Raw genomic sequence first — 24,549 nt, forward strand, 5'->3', positions numbered from 1 at the left:
CTAATTTCAAGGCATTATGGTCTGAGAATATGCAGGGGACGATCCCAATCTTTTGGTATCAGTTCAGACCCGAAGACCTAAGTTCTTATAGGCTAGCAGTTCACTCGTTTTGAGAAGATTCAGAGCTTCCCTACAGTGTCAACAAATGGGGTGGTTGTTGAAAATTGTATTATCTTAGCTCCTGAGTTACTACTCCATTGATTAATAGCTCTCAAGCAGAGATTTATAGTGTGAATGTCTTCTCTACTCTGGTCTCAGTGTTGTAGAATTTCCTACACATGCTCAGAAATACTGCAAACATCATAACGTCAGAGCTTAGGCCGTTACTTTATCTCCAGCACTTTTTATTATGACCAATGTATGTTAACTTGCAAAATGTTGACACTGGAGCTGTTTGACACTTGGAGTCTGACTGGAGAATTGTAGCCATGAGTAGTTTTTCTGGTTGAACTAACTATAAGCCATTTGACTTCTTCTTCAGAGCAAGCTAATTAGAAAATAGGACATAGTTTCAGAGATGATGGTAATGTTTAAACTTTCCTCTCTTCCTTACGATTATTCCAAATCTCTTTTGACATGGAGATGTCAAGAAGATGTCTGGGTACACATTAAGAAGAGACTCAGAGGAACTTAGAAGCTTTTGGAGATCAGAGAGGGTTGAAGGACTCATTAAAAAAGTAAAATTTGTCCAAATTTTCATGAGGGGCCATCCAGCCTTAATTAGGTCAATATATATTCAGGCCCATATATAGGATAAAACCTAATTATTTTAGCTAGCATAGTGACAGACACAGATGCATTTCTCGGATCCTCCTTCAAGAAAGGACTTGCTGCTCAAGCGTGGTTCGCTGGCAGCCTCCTGCTGTTTATTTCTTTAGGTCCATGTCAGCCTTTGAGCTGGCACTCCCCAAATGGGCAATCTTTGCTTCAGAGTTTCTTACTGGGCAGGCTGAAGCTTTGTCCAATACACATTATGGGCTCTTTTTCTTTCTGCTCAATCCTACTTCTCCCTTTTCTTTTCATGAGTATTATTCTTCAATCTGCATTCTTAGTTCTTTCTCAACACCTGCTTCCCAGAGGACCTCACTGACACAGTGGTTCCAGGAGTGCTAGAGGAAAACAGGTGGTAAGATGAGGTTTTGGGCTTGGATCACTCAGTGCCTGATTGGCAATGAGAATCCTATCCCAGGTGGTATGTGGGGGGCACAGATTAGTGTCTGGCATAAGATGTTGGCCCAATTGCAAAAACTTTCTCTGCTGAATTGAGACGATGTTCCATTGCGATGGTTTAGACATTTGTAAAAAGATAAGGGAAAAAAATTCATACAAGGAGAATAGAATTTTCTGATTGTTATTAAGTAGCATTGATGCTTGTTAGAGGGATTATGAAAAGCTGAAGGCAGTTAAAAATTGGTAACTAAGGATATCAGAAGTCCTTTTTGGTAGCTTAAAAAGAGGCCTTTATCTTCAGCATTGGAAGAGAAGAAACAGACCAAACGCAGGGTTAAATAGAATCCAGAGCTTCAAACATAACTGGTTATGTGGCTGAAGCATGTCTGTTATGCCAAAGTTAGGATTCTGCTTGAGAAAACTGTCCCCATCCTAACACATGTGAAGGGGATATTCTGTTGCTGTCTCCCAGATGTTGGCTCTCCAAACTCCTCTGGATTTTCAGAGCTTTTAGAGGTGGTCCCTTTCCCTACTAAGAACTAATATACAACCCTTTCATATGAGGAGCCATTTCTGGCCATTCTTCTGTAAGCTCACAGGCTTCTCTCTAGCCTCAACAAGATATGGGCGGAACCTCTTATCTTGGATGCTTGGCCTATAACTAGGATCATATCATAGCATGTCCCAGATGGGATGTCCTAGATCTTATAATAAGGGAGGAATGATATTATACTCTATAGGAGCTACAAGATCTAGTCTGCATGTACCACCAGAAGCTAGGGGAGTACTCATGGTACTGAAATTTGACGGTTCTTTAGGGGCCAGAACATAACATTGCATATGAGAAAGTTTATTGGCTTGGAGGCACTTTCTTAGGACAGATGATTTACTACCTTGGCAATGACTCACTGTTAGGATGGCTTCTAGAAGTAAGAGAAAATGATGGCCCATGCTGACTGAAGTGGATATGCCAGAATTGCCATTGCAGGTATCAGAAGAAGAAAACAAAAGTCTCAGGGAAGTGGACTTGCTGGAGTGGAGATATTATATAAGTCCAGAAGATCCACCACTGGATTATATTCCATGGAAAGGGGCTGAGGACACACCTCATTTTCCAAAGCTATTGGGAAGGCACTTGTAAAAGATATACTAGCACCATTAAGAATTTCACTGGTAGTTCTCCTTTGAAGATTAAGCCTGGTGGTAGAAGAAACTTTAGCAGAAGTTAACTCATTGATTGCAACTCATACTAGGTGTCATATTACAAATTTATGAATGGTGCTTAAGCCCATATTCCTGGTAACACAAAAGACTGCCATCCTTTAATGGACTCCAAAACAAGAGAGGCATTGCAACATGTCCAGGTTGCAGCACAAGCCGCCCTGTTTCTTGGGCTATTTGATCCAACAAAGCCTTTCAGTATGAAAATAAAAATGCAGACCCCTGTTGTTCTGGAGCAAGGCCATAGTACCTTTGGCAAAACAGCTTTTGACACCCCAGTAGTGCCTTGTAGAGACAGAATACTTGGCCATTGGACCACTGAGTAACCATAGGTTCAGAATTTCCCATCATCCATAAGGTCTTGTTGAACCGCCAACTCATAAAATCAGGTGTATACCTAGCAGTTTTTCACTGTGAATTGGAAGTGGTACATGTGGAATCTAGAACAAGTAGGACCAGGAAGCACAAACAATCTATGAGTTAAGTAGTCCAGAGCCCCACAGTAGTCACCAGAGTTGCACCAGCAGCCCTTTCCTTACCACACATCTGTGGTGTTGGACATATTGTACCACCCAGAAGCAGTGGCTTAGTAGAGTGTTGGAACAATCTGCTGAAGGTGCTGCTGATACACAGGTCAGAGGCAACACTGTGAGGATATAATGCCATCCTCCAGAATGCAGGATGGCAGCATATCCTCAGAATGCAGGGCACACACACATTATGAGAACCCTCTATGTGGGGCTTGTCCCTCAAAGAAAGAATACATGGATCCAGGAACCAATTAAAGAAGATGGATTGAAATATATTTTTATACAAATTTATTTTAAAAAAAGGAGGCTTGGAACTCCTGGGTGGCTCAGTGGTTGAGCATCAGCCTTCAGCTCAGGGCGTGATCCCAGGGTCCTGGGACTGAGTCCCACATCAGGCTCACTGTGGGAAGCCTGCTTCTCTCTCTGCCTGTCTCTGCCTCTGTCTCTGTGTCTCTCATGAATAAATAAATAAAATCTTAAAAAAAGGAAAAAGGAGGCTTATTAAAGAAATTAATGGTTAAAAAGGAAATGTTTATCCAATGACAATGAAGGACAGTTCCCTGGTATTGCTAGAGTGCTAAATTTATATATATGCCTTTTGTTTCTGGATTATTTACATTTTGCATTCACTTACATGAGAGTGTCTAATGTATCAAAGGTAATGGAAAAGGATTTAAGGTATAATCTCTGAAAGAAATAAAATTTCATTTTTCAAACTATGTTGTATAAGGGAGATTTCATTGATGCAAAGAGTACATCTCTGTGAATTTTTTAATTAGATGGCAAATGAAGACTTTGGGCTCTCCCTCTCTGGTAACAAAATGTTAATACTGTCATGCTTTCCCCCTTCTTCTTCCCTCAGCTGCCCAATAAGAAACCCCATATTAAGACCTATTCCTATCAAGAAGTTTTCTCGGATTGCACCAGGGAAGTACCGTGTCTCACCTCTTCATTCTTAGCAAACCTGTTCCACATACCTGGCATTTAGTTAGGAAAAATTTTATTAATTAATTAGGATTATCTTTCATCTCTTCAAATCAGTTTTTTAAAATTTTTTTAAAGATTTTATTTATTTATTCATCACACACACACACACACACACACACACAAACACAGAGGCAGAGACACAGACAGAGAGAGAAGCAGGCTCCATGCAGGGAGCCCGACGAGGGACTCGATCCCAGGTCTCCAGGATCACACCCCGCTGAGCCACCCGGGCTGCCCCTTCAAATCAGTTTTAAGTGATTCCAAGACAGGACTGTTTCATTTATATTTTTATTTTTCATTTTATATCTGCTCAGTGTTTGAGAAAGAGAAAACACTCAGCATATGCAATTTACTTTTCTTGTTTGGAGCAGCCATTCTTTGTCCATAACATGGGCCAGAAAGGAGCTTTGTTTTTTAAAGGGAAGATTTCATTCAATTATTGTTCAAGTGTTTAATACGTACCTTAGTTAGGATGCAGATATACAACCTTAGCTAGTTCCCTTTACCTCTCTGGCCTTTAGTTCCTCATTTGTAAATTAAGGAAAATAGATTATATAATTAAAGTCAACTAACATTTATTAAATACTTCCTATGACCCAGGCACCTGAGTAAGTAATTTAGATGTACTATTTTATTCAATTCTCATCTTCTATAAGTGAATTCCCTAGTTTAAAAAATTGTAATTAATTGCCCACAATCTTCAGCTAGTAAGTAGTAGTGCAGGGCTTGAATCCAATCCTGAATAACTTCTAAACCCATGCTACACTATCTTGTCTCAGTTTTAAAAGCTGGTGAACTACCAGGGTTTTTTCCAACTCTAGAATTTCATAAATCTAGAAGTGCTGAGGTGGAGCAAGTCAACATCATCTCTCTGTATCTAGTGGCTTCTTGAACACAAAGAGAGAGATGAGAGCTCTACTGTTTTGTGAACATTGCTTCTGGGTCTTCTTTTAGGGTTTTAGGAAACATTAGGCAACTGACACACAGAGGAAGGCCAAATATTAGCAGAACTACAAAGAACCAGAATAGCTAAATGTATTATTAAAGTAGTTTGACTCAAGGTTACACATGATTCTTATTTCAGCCTATAATGAATCCTCTTTTCTCACATAGCAAAAGATTAACCTGAGTTCTTTCCAGAAACTTCTAGTGCCTTAGCGTTGTTATTGGGAAATGAATGATCATGCAACCTCAAACCTTGGTGGGATAAGTTGATACAGTATAAGTAGAGACAGTAAGTACTAAAATTATGATACAGAATTAGAGGATATAGAAGGCATATGGAGATTTGGTTGAGTGGATAAATCCATTTTTGTTAGTTTGTTGTTTTAACTAGTTCCTGAGGAAGCCAATAAGCTAATATTACTGTGTAAGTTCAAGCCTGTGCCAGGTGCTGTGGAGAACACAGAACTCTTAAAAATGGCCTCTGCCTTCAAGTAGCTTATATATAGTAGCTCAGATTAACAGATATGAATACATGAAAACTTAGTGAACAATATAGCATTATGCATGATTAAAGGTTAAGTTCTATCTAAGGGAACTTAAGGGCTTGAGGTTCCCAAATCAGCCGTTGGGGCTGCCATACTGAGATTCCCTCCTAGGAATGGTCTGCTTAGGGCAATTATGATAGTATTTGGGTGGTATGACTCTAGACAGGATCAGAGGTGGTCACATGTCCTCAAAGCAGCCAGTGTACAAGCTAGCCAGCTATCTATAATAGGGCCTGGTAGAAACAACAAAACAACAATAAATCAATTGACCTGAATCAGAATCTCCTGAGAGTTTGCAAGAGGAAATCATGAGACACTGAAGTATTGCAAGCTGAGAGCAGAGTCTCATGTTCCTTCCTTCTTTTTCTCCTTGGGAGATGGAAGTAAATGAGGGAACAAATTCTGATTCAACAAAACTTTGACATTGGGGAGAGAAAGATGGAATGCAGAGGGTGAGGAAGCCATTTGGTAGAGAGACATAGACACCTGGAAAGTTGCTAAGTGACCTTGATGACTGATCACCTTATATGTCCTAATGAAGACTTGTGAAATTCTTCCCAGAGTTAACATGGATGGACGCATAGTCAACTAAGGTCTGAATTTTGCTTGTTCTTGGACTCCTATGATTGCCCATTCTTTCAATGAGCCCAGAATTATTTGAAGTAATTGGAACGAGTTTCTATTTCTTGGAACCAGATAAACCTAACTAGAATAGTACAATAGGAGATTGGGGGGAGGGGAGTCAAAGCTATACATAGAGAAAGAGGTGTTTGATTTGTGGAGAGAGTCTACAGAGAAGACATATTTCTTTGTGATTTTCTTTTTATCTTCTGGAAAGGTTTATGGGTTCCAAAAATTCTGATGCATTTAGAGTTCCAATGATTCCAGAATTTGCTACCATTTATCCACAACTGACAATGCACTGATTGTTCTCATGTGCAAAACGATAGGCTTGTTAGGTTTGAGCTAAAAGTCAGAACTTCTTTTGGTTAGATGTGGAATATTTTTGTACATTGTGCCTTTAACCCTTAATAGTATGGCTCCAATTGTATCTATTATCAAGGCATCAAAAGGATATTTCTGAAAATTAGCATTTTTTAAGAGCAGTAGAGCTGATGGTCTTTAAATTTTTTTCGTCAAGGATTAAAATTTCTGATGTTCAAAGAAATCCATGAGAGTGATTACTTTGTACAGATCCTCAAGGAGAAGACTGTCCTTAGGTGAGGAATATCTCATCTAAGTATATGTGAGCCACAAAGGTAACAAAGTTGGCAAGGAGCCCTGTAGCACATTCTGAGCCCCATGGGTCCCATCTTGCCTAGAGTTTGATAATTGCAAAGAAAGCTCAATTAACAACTGCTATCCCCTCTGTTTGACAAAGATGAAAAGCTTAGCAATACTGAGGGTGGAGAAGGCAGGTTTTGCTTCCTCTTGACAGATTATATTCCAGGCAATCTGGTGAGAGGGGAAAGAAGGAAGGTCTGAAATAAAAACAGAGTCCCTTTAATTTTGAAAATCGTAGAATAAAATTAAAATAGCAGAACAAGATCCAGTCCCAGAGGCACATAGTTTGTGACATGAACACCAATGAAATAGACAAGGTAAAATAACAACAGGAAAATGTGGGAGTAATATGGAAGGACCTTATCTGCTACCCCACATTATTTACTTGTAAACTCCCTACACTCAGCCTTAGCGCTAAGTGTGGACCATACAAAGTCTGGAATTGGAGGTGTGTGGGGATTATTTGCTAGCTTTGTTACTTTTGACTGATTTCTCTCCCCTGAGCTGGCACAGGCACACAAACTCTTCTCAAGGTGTTCAGGACAGGACTCTACATTGAAGACAGGGTGTCCAGCCTGGCCAAGATGGTTATAGTGTGGAGCAGAGTATTCCATGAAGGCTTAGGAGCCATTGGGACTCTTTTGTACTTCTTCCATAAAATGGTAGATTTCTCTGCCTAAGAAAAGTCTTATTTAATTAGAGAAGAAGCAGCCAGGGAATTGTGAAAAAGAAATGCTAGATACAAGTAGTTCATGCTTTGTTGTGAATCCAGGCAGGTGAGATGAACAACTGAGAGTGGAAAGAAAAGGTGCCATGGGGGAACAATGAGAAGAAATCCTGTTCAGCCTGTCCGGCAGTAAAGAAATAAACTTTAATCAAACACTAGAATCTGCTCAGCCTGGATCAGTACCTCAGGAGGCATATTTAAGTAGGTTCTTCAGTCTAGATAGGAAGACAAAACATATTTGTGTATGTGTGCTTGTGTATATACATGTGTATGTATAAATTTTATAGAACACCATAAAATCAAAAGTAGCTTTGGTTGGTTTAGACAATTAGCGGTGCATGAATTCTGAAGGGAGGGATGTAACCAAGATTTAGAATAGTCAGAACATTCTGGGAACCACCTCATGGTCCCAAACTACCTTCTTTTGCCACTTAGCACTCTATCTCTACCCCCCTGAAATCAGTACAAGAAGGAGCACCTTGGAACATATCCTCTCTTTTATGGACAAGTGCAATTTTTATAGAATATAGAGTTTGAGGAGGGCAGAGGGTAGGGCAGGAAATGTGGCTGGGATGTTAACAATAATGGTGATGGTTAATGTTGATGATGATAGCCAATGTTTAGGCATTGCTTCTAAGCAGTTTTAATGTGCTAAGAATTATAATATTTTCAACAAATCTATTAGGTGGCCATTATAACAACAACAACAACAACAACAACAACAATAATAAAATCAACAATAGTAACTGTCTTAGTCTTTCTTGGTTCCCAAGAAAACAGAAGCTCAGGACAGGTTTCTCTATTATTTTATTAGGAAATGCAATCTCAGGTAGCAGGAGTAAAGGACCCAGGTGAATAATGCAGGCAAGGAGGGAGAGCCCGTGTGAAGGTGCTATTTAATGGGCCACCAGTGTAATTAATTGCTCAAATCAGGGGACTACATCTCTGAGAAGTTATATAAATTGTGTCTCAGGGGATCCCTGGGTGGCGCAGCAGTTTGGCGCCTGCCTTTGGCCCAGGGCGCGATCCTGGAGACCCGGGATCGAATCCCACGTCAGGCTCCCGGTGCATGGAGCCTGCTTTCTCCCTCTGCCTGTGTCTCTGCCTCTCTCTCTCTCTCTCTGTGACTATCATAAAAAAAAAAAAAAAAAAAAAATTGTGTCTCAGAACTGTCCTTGGGTGGGAAAAGGGAGATAGGGGAAGAATTTATCTACTGACCCTTGCTTTCCATTGTCAAGGGTATTAACTTCCCAGCATTTCCTGATTGTGCTTTTGTGCCTGTGGGCACCATTTAGGGTCCAGCAACAGCTTCAACAGGATAGCACTTGGGAGAGAGAAAGGAAAGAAGCAAGACTTGGGGAGAAGGTGAGAAGGTGAGGTGGTGTTGAGATGCAACTGCTTAAGAAAGATGCAGATAAGAAAGCATGCAGAGCTGGAAGGGATGGTGAAGTTTCAAGGACTTGGGTGGTACATAGGCAGGGTTTGATAGTTTCTCACTTGTATCACGCAGATGGTGTTCTCTGTGATATCCAGCACCCATATTACTAAGGCGATAAAGGGGATGGTTCTTTTCTTTTTCTACTGATGAGTGATGTGATGGAGAGTACCAACCTTGTTTTCCTTAAGCCTTGGAGGGTAGTGCTAATCTCTGAAATTCCTTTTGGGGTACAGTATTGTTTGTGAGTTACTATTTAGGCCAAGGCTGGGGCTGTGTTAGAGGCTTCCACTTGGCCTTTCCCATATGGTTCTTATCCCATAAGTTGGACAAAAAATGTGAATATTCTTCTAGGAGTAAGCATATCTATCCAATTATATACTTAGGAACTAGGGAATAACCATAGGACAGGTCTGAAGTCCTATTGAACCCTCTTTAAAATGATCTTTGTATGATCTCTATCATCACCTGGCCTCAATAGACATTCACCTTGCCCAGGGAGCTATTATAACATTTTGGGTTTCTTATTATTAGTGGCAGCTCAGTTCTTGTATCTCACAATCCTCAAAAAAATTTTCATATTCTGGACATTCCATTTCCTGGTGTACAGTTACCCTGATAAATAGCTTCAGATCATTTAGGGGAAGAACTGGGGAAGTATTCGTTGTAATAACTTATGTGGGTTACATGGTTTTCCTCAAGAGGATCAGGCTTCCTCTTCAGTCAACAGTTTCTGAATCTAAGAGCAAGAAAATAAAAAATGTCTTAAAAGCTATGGAACTAGAACATTTCAAGGAGATTGCTATATATTTACCCAAACCAATTTCCTTCGCCTCCTAGCTGCATAGCCAAGTGACTTTTCTCTAGCAGTTGCTTGGGGCCATGTGACTGAGTTCTGAGCAACAGAATACAGGCAGTTTAATATACACTACATGTGCATGGAAAACTTATTTCATAAAAATTTCCCGCATGAGTTTCTGTCTTGTCATTTCACTCATCTCAGGGAACAGAACAGAGAGATGAGGGGCACCAAAGATGCAATTTGCCTGATTCCTGTCTTCGCCTTTGTCTTCTCTCAGTTGTCCAGTGATTCATGCTCTTTAGATGAGAGATGATTGAATTGGAGTAGGAGTCCTGGATCTGTCCCCTGGTTCTGTCTCCCGTCATCCCGAACAAGGCACACAACCTTGACTGTCTTAGTTATTTCATCTGTGAAAGGAAGCACTGGGTAAGGTGGTCTCTAAGCCTCTTCTCGTCCTTAGAATTTTATGAAAACTAAATATAACCTAAAATCAGTTCACTTAAGGAGCCAATGATGTATTTTGGAGGTTGCCCATCCCAGGGGTCTTTCATTTTAGCAGGTGTGAAAACCACTTCCTGGCTTGTCTTGTCTTGTTGGGGAGTTAGAACAGTCTCAGTCCTGACTCTAATGAATCCATTCCTTTCTCACTTTAAATTCTACTATAGATTGATGCTGGTCCTGAAGATTAGTTCGGAGCCTTGATATCCCAGGAAAATTGCAGCAAGGCAACCTGCTAAGATGTTCTTAATCTGTGGAAGAGTGCACAGCAGGCCCCTGGGGGGCTTATGTCCTCCAGAGAATATGATTGAACATTCGAGTAAAGTTTCCATGAATGGAACTTTTATGCTTAACATCCACTGAAATAACATTTTCTTTTTTGATCTTGAAGAAATCCTCGGAAGAACAAATAAAATGTTCACACCAAGGAAGAACACTTTATAATCATAATTATGTTACTCTAAAAGGCTATAATAAACTTTAAGCAAGTACTTCCTATTTTATTTTCACTGCAAACAATTTATAAGCTGAACTGTCCTCTTGACATGATAATGAAAGAGCAGTCACACATGTCAGCTGGGGCAATTATGTTCTTCAGATGTCTGCTGTAAGTATTGTATGATTCCTTCCTGCTGACACCTTATCAACTGTGACGTGCATATTAAAAAGAACACCCAAGAGAGCTAACTTTAAAATTCTGAGTACTTTCAAGAAGTTCCATCTGTATCAAAAAGCCTTGTATCTCATCTTCCAAGATAGTCTTTGCTATCTGATTTTTCTTGGGCCTCACATGGAAAAAAGAAAGAGAGAGAGAGAACAAAGCCCACACAGGAAAAATATATTTTGATAATAATCATCAGCCTAGTGATTCAGGGCCTAAAAATATACCTGGTTTATTATCTCAGTGAAGAAAAAATCTGGAGTCAGACAGATATGGGTTCCAATTTCAGCTCTGTCATTTCCTAGCCCTTTGACTTTGGTCAAGGGACAGACTCTTTGAGCTTCACATGTAAAAAGGAAAAGATAAAGATTGGATTACTCAGGTTTCAGAGAGACCTGAGTGAGAGAACAAGTGTGGGGGCAGTAAGCTTAAGGTCAGGTACATGATCACTGAAATGTTAGTTCCTCCCTTTCTTGGAAGTTTTTAGCAGGATCCAGAGGGTACCCGCTGTGTGCGTGCTTTGAATATTACCTAGAGAGACCCCAAGCCCCATGGTGTTTTTCTTGAGGAGGAATGGAGGCTAAGAGGGTCAGAAAGCATTTTGCACCTCAGTTCAGTTCCAAAATTCTCAGCCTGTAGTTTGCACATTTTTTTTTCTCTTCCTTTCCTGTCCTCTTTTCTCAAGACCCAAACCATCTGGCCCAGTTCCTCAAAGCTTTCACTAGCTATTATTAGTGTCCATTGCCCCTCAGCCTCTCCATTGGTCAGTGTGAGCCTTAACTCTACCACTTACCAGCTTTATGGCCTTGGACAACTCATATTTGTCCTTCTCAGGTTTGTATTTTTCCATTTCCTAGTGAAGAAAATCACTACTTTGCGGTATTGTTGAGGAACTAGGGAAGGAGGAAGATTATAGATAATTTACACATAATTCCTAGCACATGGTAGCTACTCCTTTACACTTATTCTGGAGTCCAGCTGTATCAGTAAAGGATGGAAATAGGCTAGGCCTTTTTCTGGAAATAATAACCCAACTAAGTCACAATGGGTTAAACTGCCTGAGAGTTCTATGATCCAGACCACGTTCTCCTGGTTTGCTTCTGAAAAATCTCCTGAGGCGGAGACTCTGGAAGTTTCACTGAGCTCAGGAGAGTCTTATCTCTGGCTCTCCCATCCCTGCTGCCCTTGTTTAGATAAACTGCCCTTGTGTAAAATTAATGTGGTATAATTTGTAGCTCCCTAAGCTATTCGATTGCACTTGTTAGCGCTTAATTTTCTGAGTGATTATAAATCGATCATTTGATGATCTGCTCCAGTGTCACCCAGGGTTTGTGACATTAAGCTGACTTATCTATCATTTTCAGGGTCATTCTTCTTTTCTCCTTTCTAATTTGGTAGAAAGTACTGACATTTGCTCTTTTCCCAAACGTGGAGATTTCTCTAATGGAATTTATTTAAAAATACCAAGTAGCAGCTTGACAGTGATGTCGCTCATTGATTTAAGTTTCCCATCACCACCAGCCCTTGTCCTGGAGTGACCTGGCATGTTAGAGGAGCCCCTGTTCTTGCAGATTTGGAGGTCTGTGGCAGAAAATCTTTAATTTAACTCTTATCTTCACTGTTTTCTGTCTTTGCTTTTAGAACCTTAGAGCACATAAACTACTAGAGTATAAATACTTTTTTTTTTTTAAGTGAGAATACTCAATTAACTTCATCCGAGTGGGACCTGCAGTTATTAAAGGGCATTTTGTGTCTCTGTCACCTAAAAGGAAGGGCTGCTGCTGTTCTCCTGGAATAATCTGATGTGGCAGCTAGTTTGTTGCAGTGAATACTCACTGAGATCAAGTTGGGGAGAAACTCACCCATCTCCTGTTAATCAAGTAATGGCCAACATTTTTTGAGCACTTTCTATAAGCCAGGCACTGTGCTAAGCCCTTGATATGCACCTGCACTGAGAACATCTGTATGGATTAGATTCTATTACTATCCTTATTTTACTGATGAGCCTCAGTTTAGCTCCAAGCCCCATGTCATAGCAGGGTGAATGTGGCAAAGTACAGGGTAGGGCTTCCAAACTTCACCTAGACAATGTGGTCTTTCTGTAATACCACCAGATATTAAAAACTTCAGAAATGGTCTGTAAAACCATAGATAGAGAATCTACATCTTAGCAATTGAAGTCACCTCTAAAGATCAACTTATCTAACCCCTCTTTTAAGGCAAGTTTTGACACCATTGACCTGTTCTAAGCTTTTAGATCCTTATTTGTAGAAGCTCTATTGTTGGGTATTGGTAAAAGCTTGACCTGCAAGCAGCAAGGAAGAAAAGATGGGTAGTTGCAAGTCTTGCATTGGCTTTTTTCACTGCCAAAAAGCATCTATTAGTTCTTACTTCATGCTTACTCATAAGGGCACACTGTAAAGTCCATGGTGTATGATGAACATATGGGTTGTGTTTATATAAATATAAAAAGTGTCTGAACAGGGTGCAGAGTAGAGTGAATGGGATGTGTGGAGACTTTATGTGATATATCATTTGCAAGTATCTTCTCCCATTCTGTAGGCTGCCTTTTAGTTTTGGGGATTATTTCCTTTGTTGTGCAGAAGCTTTTTATGTTGATGAAGTCCCAGTAGCTCATTTTTGCTTTTGTTTCCCTTACCTCCAGTGGTGTGTCTAGTAGGAAGTTGCTATGGCTGATGTTGAAGAGGTTATTGCCTATGTTCTCCTCTAGGATTTTGATGGATTCCTGTCTCACATTTAGGTCTTTTATCCATTCTGAATTTAGTTTTATGTGTGGTGTAAGAAAGTGGTCCAGTAAACAAACAACAACAAAACAAAAAAAGTGGTCTAGTTTCATTCTTTTGCATGCTGCTACCCTGTTTTTGCAGCACCATTTGTTGAAGAGACTGTCTTTTTTCCATTGGATATTCTTTTCTGCTTTGTTGAAGGTAAATTGACCATATAGTTGTGGGTCCAATTCTGGGTTCTCTCTTTTGTTCCATTGATGTTTGTGTCTATTTTTGTGTCGGTACCATACAGTCTTGATGACTACAGGTTTGTAATATAGCTTGAAATCAGAATCATGATGCCTCCAGTTTTGTTTTTCTTTCTTAGGATTGCTTTTGCTATTTGGGGTCTTTTGTGAATCCATGCAGATTTTAGAATTGTTTGTTATAGCTCTGAAAAATAATGATGTTATTTTGATAGGATTGCATTAAATGTGTAGGTTGCCTTGGGTAGTATAGACATTTTAATTATGTTTGTTTTTCCATTCCATGTGCATACAATGCATTTCTAGCTCTTTGTGTCTTCTTTAATTTCTTTAATAAGTGTTCTATAGTTTTAGCGTACAGATCCTTTAGCTCTTTAGGTAGGTTTATTCCTAGGTACCTAACTGTTGTTGGTGCAGCTGCAAATGGGATCATTCCCTGATTTCTTTTTCTGCTGCTTCTTTATTGGTGTGCAGATTTCTGCACATTGATTTCATATTCTACAATTTTGCTGAATTCATGTATTAATTCATGTATTAATTTTAGCAATTTTTTGGTAGTCTTTTGGATTTTCTACATAGAGTTTCATGTTGTCTGCAAATAGTGAGAGTTTGACTTTTTCCTGGCCAATTTGGATGCCTCTTGTTTCTTTTTGTTGTTTGATTACTGAGACTAAGACTTCCAATACTGTGTTAAATAACAGTGGTGAAAGTGGACGTCCCTGTCGTGTTCCTGACTGTAGGGGAGAGGCTCTCAGTCTTTCCCATTGAGGGTGATATTAGCTGTGGGTCTATTGTATATGGCCTTTATGATGTTGAGGTATGTTCCATGTATCCTTACTTTGTTGAGAGTTTTTTTTTTTTTAAGTATGTATTTATTTATTTATTTATTTATTTATTTATTTATTTATTTATTTATAAAAGACACACACACACACACACACAGAGGCAGAGACACAGGCAGAGGGAGAAGCAGGATCCATGCAGGGAGCCCGATGTGGGACTCAATCCCAGGACTCCAGGATCACGCCCTGGGCTGAAGGCAGCGCTAAACCACTGAGCCACCCAGGGATTCCCTGTTGAGGGTTTTTAATCAAGAAAGGATGCTGTATTTTGTCAAATGCTTTTCCTGCATCTACTGACAGGATCATCTAGTTCTTATCCTTTCTTTTATTAATGTGATGTATCATGTTGATTGATTTGCAAATGTTGAACCACCCCTGCAGCCCAGGAATAAATCCCACTTGATCGTGGTGAATAAATCTTTTAATGTACTGTTGAATTTGATATGCTAATATTTTATTGAGAATTTTGCATCCATGTTCATCAGGAATATGGGCCTTTAATTCTCCTTTTTCGTAGGGTCTTTGGTTTTGGAATCAAGGTAATGCTGGCTTCATAGAATAAGTTGGGAAGTTTTCCTCCATTTCTATTTTTGGGAACAGTTTGAGAAGAATAGGGATTAAGTCTTCTTTAAATGTCTGGTAGCATTTCTCTGGGAAGCCATCCAGCCCAGGACTTTTGTTTGTTGGGAGATTTTTGATGACTGACTCAATCTCTTTATTGTTATGGGTCTGTTCAAATTTTCTCTTTCTTCCTGTTTCAGTTTTGGTAGTCTGCAAGTTTCTAGGAATTTGTCCATTTCTAAGAATTTGTCCATTTCCTCCAGATTGCCCAGTTTGTTGGCATATAATTTTTCATAATATTCCATCATGATTGTTTGCAGTTCTGTGGTATTAGTTATGATCTCTTTCATTCGTGATTTTATCTGTTTGGGTCCTTTCTCTTTTCTTTTTGATAAGAGCGCTAGGGGTTTATCAATTTCATTAATTCTTTCAAAGAACCAGCTCTTAGTTTTGTTGTTCTGTTTTATTGTTTGTTTCCATGCCATTTATTTCTGCTGTAATCTTTATTATTTCTCTCCTTCTGAGGACCTTAGGCTTTATTTGCTGTTCCTTTTCGGACTCCTTTAGATGTAAAGTTAGGTTGCATATTTGAGTTTTTCTTGCTTCTTGAGGTTGACCTATATTGCAATATACTTCCCTTTTCAGTCTGCTTTTACTGCATTCCAAAGGTTTTGGTCTGTCATGTTTTCATTGTCATTTGTTTCCATGTATTTTTAAATTTCTTCTTTTATCTGAGGGCTTTTCAAATTTTTTCTTGTGATTGGCATCAAGTTTCATAGTATTGTAGTCTGAAAAAAATGCATAGTATGATCTCAACTTTTTGCACTTGTTGAGGCCTGATTTGTGACACACTATGTGATCTCTGGAGAATGTTCCATGTGCACTTGAAAAAAATGTGTACTCTTGTGCTTTAGGATGAAATTTTCTGAATATGTCCGTTAAATCCATCTGGTTCCGTGTGTAATTCAATGCCATTTTTTCCTTATTGATTTTCTGCTTGGATAATATGTCCATTGCTGTAAGTGAGGTGTTAAAGTCCCCTACTATGATTGTATTATTGACAGTGAGTTTCTTTATGTTTATTATTAATTTATATATTTGGCTGCTCCCAATTTGGGGGCATAAATATTTACAGTTGTTAGATCTTCTTGATGGGTAGACCCCTTAATAATGATATAATGCCCTTCTTCATCATTTGCTACAGTCTTTGTTTTAAAATCTATTTTATCTGATATAAGGATGGTTACTCTGGCTTTCTTTTGACGTCCTTTTGCAGGATAAATGTTTCTCCATCCCCTCACATTCATTCTGCAAGTGTCTTTAGGTCTAAAATGAGTCTCTTATAGGCAGTATATAGTTGGATATTGTTGCTGTTGTTGTTGTTGTTTAACCCATTCTGTATCCCAAATCTTTTGATTGGAAGAGTTAGTCTGTTTACATTTGGAGTGATTATTGAAAGATATGAATTTAGTATCATTGTATTATCTGTAGATGGTGATGCTGTTTCTGATCCTTTCTGGTCTTTGTTGATTTTGGTCTTTTATTTCTTTTTTTTTTTTTTAAGATTTTATTTATTTATTCATGAGAGGCACAGAGAGAGAGAGGCAGAGACACAGGCAGAGGGAGAAGCAGACTCCATGCAAGAAACCTGACTTGGGACCCAATCCTGGGTCTCTAGGATCATGCTCTGGGCCGAAGGTGGTGCTAAGCCACTGAGCCACCCAGGCTGCCCTGGTCTTTTATTTCCACTCAAAGAGTCTCCGTATTTCTTGTAGGGCTTGTTTAGTAGTCACTTAGTAGTTCTTGTTTGTCTGGGAAACTCCTTATTTTTTCTAATATTCTAAATGACAGTCTCCTGGATAAGGAATTCTTGGCTGCATATTTTCCCCATTTAGCACATTGAATATATCCTACTACTCTCTTCTGGCTTGTCGAGTTTCTTTAGTTCTCTTTTTCTCTCTCCTTCTGGGTCTCCTATCATATAAATATTATTTCATTTTAATAAGTCTGAGTTCCCTAAGTCTATCTTCATGATCCATGACCTCTTCTTTTCAGCTTTGTTATTTTCTATAATTTTATCTTCTGTATCACTGATTTGTTCCTCTGCTTCATCCATCCTCATTTTTATGGTCTCCATTTGGATTTGTATCTCAGTTATAGCATATTTAATTTTGGCCTAAGTTTTAGTTCTTTATTCTCTGTAGTAAGGGATTCTCTAGTGTCTTTTAAGCTTCTTTCAAGCCCAGCTAGTATCCTTATAATTGTTATTTTAAATTTAGTTCAGAAATCTTACTTATATCCACATTGATTAAATCTCTGGCTATCATTTCTTCCTGTTTTTTTTCTTTTGGGGTGAATTCCTCTCTTTTGTCATTTTGGAGGGGAAAAAGAAAAAAAAATAATAAAAAATGGAAAAAAATTAAAAAATAAAATACATAAAGGAAGCTAGATCCTAGGTGTGTTATGGTCTACTTATTACAAGAAGCTTGTTAGAAAAAAGAAAAGGAAAAGGAAAAGAGAAAAAAGAAAAATTAAAAATAAAATAGTATAAATAACTAATTGCTCTATGTCCAAAAAACACATAAATAAAACCAGACCAAAAAAAAAAAAAAAAACAAAACAAAACCAAAAAAACAAAACCAGAAACAAATAACAATCAAACCAACAAACCAAAAAGCCCCCAAATGCTAGATCCTGTTTCCCTTAAAGCTGAAGCCTTCTGGCTTTCTATAATCAGTGGACTTGGTATGGGTGAGGAGTTTGTGCTGGTCTTCCTGGGGAAGGATCTGCTGCTCTGATTCTCAGGTGGAATTGCCCTAGTGGTGGAGGTGTGCCCTAGTGGAGGGCAGGGGAGGGGGAAGCTTGGTGTAGCCCTTTATTCTGCTTTTGGTGGTGCTATTTAGCTCACTGAGGTGGATCAAGCTGGTGGGTGTGGGGAGAAAATGGTCTTGCCTGGTTTTCTCAATGCATGTCACCTCTTTTTAGTGAGGCCCCCTGTATCCCTGGTTTCTGTCAGATTTCTACCTTACTCTGTCTGTGTTAGAGCTGTTTACCTGCCAAATGGTACAGCACTCCTATGTTTTATCTCAGGCATGGCTGTGTTTCAAAACCCCACATTTCAGAGACCCCTGAGGTTTAGACCCACCCTGATCCTCCTGGTGGGGGTAGAGAGAGTTTCCCTACATTGTGGCCAGTGCTGGCTAGTAGCAGAAGACAGTGGTGCAACCTTTTAGCAGTTCAGAGTTTATGGTGAATTGCAGCACACAGCTGGGGCCAGGTTATGTAGCCCTCAGCCAGTGTCTTCGTTCCATACTGGTGGGTGGGACAGCTCAATGGGCCCTCAGGGTCCTTTGCCCACCAGAAAGGCCTATCACCTCTCCCAAATGCCTCAAGCTGTGGCCAGTGCCTGCATGTCCCAGAAGATAGTGGCACCACCATGCAGCAGTTTGGAGTTTATGGTAAATTGCAACATACAGATGGCACTGGGATTTGTAGCCCTCAGTGGGTGTCTTTGTTCCTATATTGGTGGGTGGCGGCTCAATGGCTCCAATAGGGTCTTTTGCCTTAAGAGAGGCTATAGCACCTCTCTGAAACACACCACTTCTCTCTGTGACCCTTGGGATCCTTAGGCTGCCCACTGCTGGGGCTCAGCCCTGCTCTCCCCCTTGAGCACCCCTCAGTTCCTCAGGCATTAACAGGGCTATGTCCCAAACCTCTGATACCTTAGAATCTCTACTGTATTTATAGAAAACTGGTGGTATTGTACTCTTCTCCTTTTCTTCCATCAACGGTTTTGAGCAGTAGTTTTCTTGTGTGTATTTTCACTCTTTATTTTTTCCCCTATGGGTTTTCTCTCTCTCCTCCTCTCTTGCTACTCCCTCTGCAGACAGGGTTCCCTCACCTAGGGAGCGCCCACCAACCGTCCATAGTTCCTACCTTCCATGGGTCACTCTTCTGATTTGAGGACATGCAGCTTTGTTCTCTAAGACTTCTGACTGATTTCTTGGGTTCTCAGAATGATTTGATATTTATCCAGCTGTGTTTGAGTGAGGAGGCAGGCTAGGGGTCATCCTACTCCTCCACCATCTTACCTCCCTCTGATGGTGAGGTTTTAGAACTCAGAATGCAGTAAGTTTAGAACCTAGAACTCTTACGTTTTAATCGAAAGAGCACCAGAAAAAATATCACATTTGGGTTGATAAGTTCAGTATTTCCCCTCCTGGATCAGGAAAGACTAGAATCTGAGAACAGCGGGCAGAAGTGATTAAAAGATCCTGGAGTTAGTATATGAGACAAGAGTTTAGGGCTACAGTCTGTGTAGATATAACCCTTTCTCTAACTTGTCTAAAATTAGTGAGGCAGTTTGGACTTATTGACAGAAAATGAATTCATTCCCTGTCTACTAAACAAGGTTTTTTTTCATGACTTTATGCTGTCACATATATTTGCACCGAAACCCATGTCGTTGACCAACAATGAGAGGAAAGACAAAGGAAGGTTATGGAGGAGGGTGAGAAATTTCATTTGCAACAAATCTCAAATATACCCCCTCCTTTCTATTCCCTTTACCATAACTCCAGTGCAAGATCTTATGTTTCACTTAGTGTTGCCTTATAATGATAATAAATGCGATAGTAAAACAAGCTTACATTTTTAAGTACTTAGTATGTATCACATATCAAGTGCTTTCCATATATTAATTCATTTAATGCTCACAACCAATCTCTGCAGTAGGTAATATTTCTATGCCTACTTTATAGATGTGGAAATAGGCTTAGGGTGGTTGAGAAACTTGCCTACTACATTCACACAGAAAGCACCAGAGCAGGAATTCCATATCAGACAGTTGGGCTCCAGAGCCCAAGTCTGTAATCACTAATACTTTGTTGTCTTCCAACTAAATGTCTTGCCTCTTGGCTAGCCTTATGCTGCTGTCAGATTTAATGTTCTTAAAATACTACTTCGAACATTTTATTCCTGTGCTCGAAAGCTTTCCTGGCTTCTCCCCAAATACCGAATGTAAAGTCCAAACTCTTCAGCCAGGCAACACACAGTCTGGCTCCAGGCTAGCTTGCCAGCACTGTCTCCTCTACTACTCTCAGTGACCTTGCACTCCTGGCAGGCTAGCCTACTCAGTGCCTCTCTCACCCCTGACTCAACTCTTCTCTGAACTTACTAGGTACTTTTTTTCTTCTTGACTTCTTGTTTATATACCATTTTCTCTGTCAAGTATTTTCTCCTCTCTCTTCTCTTTTTCAGCTATTTAGACTCAGCACAAGACTTGCATTCAGCAGAGTGACCAGGATGTGATGGGATCCTAAATCATGCTTAAAGGAGAAAAGACTCAGGGAAAAAACCACCATCTTTAATTAAAAGGCTGCCATGTGGAAGAGGTTTAGAGTCGTTTTGTTCAGCCCGAGGCAGTGACAGCTAACTAAGACTTGTGAAGAGAAAGAAGTGAACGGAAGACAGCATGTCCTTTCATCTTGGGAGAGTTCTAAGTTTTAAGTTTAAGATCACTAGTGAATAGATGGTCTCTTTACGATGGTGATTAAATTATATTTTGTGGCCCACTGCTGGTCAAAAAAAGTCTTCTTGATGAGTCAAAACCGGATCCAAAATTCAACTCCCTTCTTTAAATGGCATCTACTCAGAAGGCACGATTCCCTTGGATTTTGGTTTTGTTAGCCATTGAAGGTATCTGAATGAAGACTTATAAAATGTTGTTCATAAATGAAAATATGTGCACTTACCAGCTTACAGAGGAGGAGTAATTTAACAAATGGTGTTTAGCAATTGCCAGCATGGCAAAACTATTTTTGTATATTTACAGATAGAGATTAGGAACTCTCAGAAAAGTTCCAGATGCATTGCTTCATAATTAATTGCTGCCTTTCTTTTTAAACTATGATAATTTGATAATATTTATGATGCATTTATAACAATGTTTGAATTAAAAATTATTAGTTTAGCATCATTATTTAGTTAATTGTGTGAATTGTTTCATTAACACTATGGATATAGTAGGATATATTTGCTTCAGGAGCATTTTGCACCTATAATTTACCATTAGCTAGACTTTAAAACTATATTTAGCTCAAAATGAGTTATTCTTACCTCTGTTGACATACCTATATGTATATAAACCCAAACCTCCTCTCTTCCACTTTCAAATTGCTTTGCTTATTCAATGGCTTCATTTTTATTATCACCAAGTATTACCCTATTTCCAAAAGAAGAAGACAGGCCCTGGGATCCAAGTATGTTTCTGACAAAAATGTCTACGTGATATTTTTCTGCAGTGAGGATTCAAAAACCAGATGGATGATTCAATGAAATGGCATTTCTGTTTTCTTCTGATTTTTCTGTTTTTTTTTTTAAACATATAATGTTTTATTCATTACGGGTACACTATATAGTGATTCAACAATTCATACACACCTGGTAATTTACTATCTCAACAACTTTCCTATGTATCTTACAGTGTTAGTTATTGTTATCATGTTGCACATTACATCCCTACTACTTATTTGTCTTATAACCAGAAGTTTGTTTATAAATTCTTCCAATTTCCCCCTGGCAAGCACACATCTGGTCTCTTTTTCTAAGTCTTGGTTTTTTTTTTCCTCAGATTCCACATAGAAGTGAGATCATATGGTGTTTATCTTTCTCTATCTGACTTATTTCACTTAGCATAATGCCTTCAGGGTCCATCCATGTTGTTGCAAATGATAAGATTTTCTTGTTTTGTTTTTTTTTTTAAACGGATGAATAATATTCCATTTTATGTAAGTGTATGCATATATGCATATTATATGTATGTTTATATATCCATATATTTTTATATTTCACAACTTCTTTATCCATTTATCTATTGATGGACACTGAGATTGTTACCATGTCTTGGCTATTGTAGATAATGCTGCTATGGACATAGGGATGCAGATATATTTTTGAATTAGTGTTTTCATTTACTTTGGATATAGTCCAAGAAATGGAACTGCTGGATCATGTGGTAGTCCTATTTTTAATTTTTTAAGGATCCTCCATAGTTTTCCACAGTGACTCTACCAATCTACAATCCCAACAATGCACAAGGGCTCCTTTTCTCCATATCCATGCCAACATGTGCTATTTTTTTCTTGTAGGTGATGGTCATTTTGAAAGGCATAGGTGATAATATCTTATTGTTGTTTTAATTTGCATTTATCTAATGACTCGTGGTGTTGAGCACATTTTCATGTACCTGTTGACCTTTCATATATTTTATTTGAAGAAATCTCTGTTCAGGTCCTTTGCCCATTTTTAATTGGGTTATTTGTCTTTGGCTTTGTTATTGAATTGTATGAGTTCTTTATATATTTTGGATGTTAAGCCCTTATCACATGTATGATTTGATACCTGTGACTTGTCATATGGCTTTTATTATATTGAGATATGTTCCTTCTATGCCTAATTTGTTAAGAGTTTTTATCTTGAATAGATGTTGAATTTTGTCAAATGCTTTTTCTGTGTCTATTGAGATTATATAATTTTTTTCTTCCATTCTATGAATGTGATGAATCATATTGATTGATTTGTGTATGTTAAATCATCCCTGCATCCTAGCAATAAACCCACTTGATCATGGTGAATATTGCTTTTAATGTGCTGCTAACTTTGGTTTGCCAGTATTTTGTTCAGAATTTTTGTATCTCTATTACTAAAGTAGTTTTCCTTTTAGTAGCATCCTTTTCTGGTTTTAGTATCCCGATCATGCTGGCCTTATAAAATGAGTCTGGGAATACTTCCTCCTCTTCAATTTTTGGAAGATTTTGAGAAAGATTGCTGTTAATTCTTCTTTAAATGTCTGGTTAAGTTCACCAGTGAAGCCATCTGGTCCTGGACTTTTCTTCATTGGAAGATTTTTGATTATTGATTAAATCTTCTTACAAATAATTGATCTATTTAGATTTTCTATTTTTTCCTGATTCAGTCTTCATAAATTGTAAGTTTCTAAGAGATTTTCTATTTCTTCTAGATTGTCCAGTTTCTTGGCATATAGTTGCTCCTTATGATTATTCGAATTTCTGTGGTATCCATTGTAATATCTCCTTTTTAAAAATGTATAATTGTGTTGGTCCTTTTTCTTTTTTTCCTTGATTATTCTAGCTGAGGGTTTGTCAATTTTGTTTGTCTTTTTAAAGAACAAATTCTTAGTTTGGTTAATCTTTTCTGTTCTTTATTTTGGCTCTAATAGTTATTATTTCATGTCATTGGCTAACTTTGGACTCAGTTTGTTCTTCTTTTTCTAGTTTCTTAAGGCTTGGAGTTAGATTCTTTATATGGCATTTGTTTTGTTTCTTTTTTTTTTTTTCTTTTGGCATCTGTTTTGTTTCTTAATGTACATTTTTATTATTATGAACTTCCCACTTAGGACTGTTTTTGCTGCATCCCACATGTTCCAGTATGTTGTGTTTCCATTTTAATTTGTCTCAAGAAACTTTTATTTCTCTTTTATTTTTTTTGATCCATTAGTTATTTAGGATAGTGTTAATTTACATGTGTTTATGAATTTTCCAATTTTCCTCTTGTCATTGATTTCTAGTTTCATGTCATTGTGGTTGGGGAAGATACTTGGTATGATTTCAAAGTTCTTGAATTTACCAAGACTTGTTTTGTGGCCTAATATATAGTCAATCGTAGAAAATGTTCCATATGCACTTGAGAGATGAATGTTTTTTGGACAGATTGTTCTGTATATGTCTGTTAGGTCCATTTGGTATATAGCATTGTTCAAATCTGTTTCCTTATTGATTCTCTAGATCTAAACAGCATTATAAACCAAATAATAAATGGTTAATACATCAAGAAGACATAACAAACATTTAATCAAGCATTGTTGAGTGGGGTGTTAAAATCCCCAACTATTTTACTATGTTAATGTTTATTTCTCCATTTAGCTCTGTTAGTTTTTGCTTTGTTTATTTAGGTGTTTTTTTAAATTTATTTATTCATGAGACACACACACACACACACACACACACACACACACACACACAGGCAGAGACAGAGGCAAAGGGAGAAGCAGGCTCCTCACAGGAAGCCCCATGCAGGACTCTACCCCAGGACCCTTGGACCATACCCTGAGCCGAAGGCAGATGCTCAACCAACTGAGCCACCTAGGTGTCCCTATGTATTTAGGAGCTTTAATATTGATCTTAGGGTAGGGAGATTGAGCCCTTCATTGGGCTCTGTGATCAGTGCAGAGTCTGCTTGAGATTCACTCTCTCTCCCTCTGCTCTTGCCTCTGCTCATGCTTTCTCTCTCTCAAATAAATACATAAATAACTCTTAGAAAAAAATGAGTC

At 38.6% G+C, this 24,549-nt stretch overlaps 1 long non-coding RNA gene across 7 annotated transcripts in view; it reads left to right on the forward strand.

Annotated features, from left to right (window-relative positions):
• LOC112675985 (uncharacterized) overlaps positions 1 to 22,834 on the forward strand; it is a 175,350-nt gene extending 152,516 nt beyond the window's left edge. For all 7 annotated transcript variants that reach the window (XR_007407316.1, XR_007407318.1, XR_007407319.1 and 4 more), the window contains one exon: positions 20,460 to 22,834. This is a non-coding gene — a long non-coding RNA (uncharacterized LOC112675985). The remainder of the gene's footprint in view (positions 1 to 20,459) is intronic.
• The last annotated feature ends 1,715 nt before the right edge of the window (positions 22,835 to 24,549 follow it).

This window comes from Canis lupus, chromosome 30, assembly GCF_003254725.2.
Source record: "Canis lupus dingo isolate Sandy chromosome 30, ASM325472v2, whole genome shotgun sequence".
NCBI classification, from domain to species: domain Eukaryota; kingdom Metazoa; phylum Chordata; class Mammalia; order Carnivora; family Canidae; genus Canis; species Canis lupus.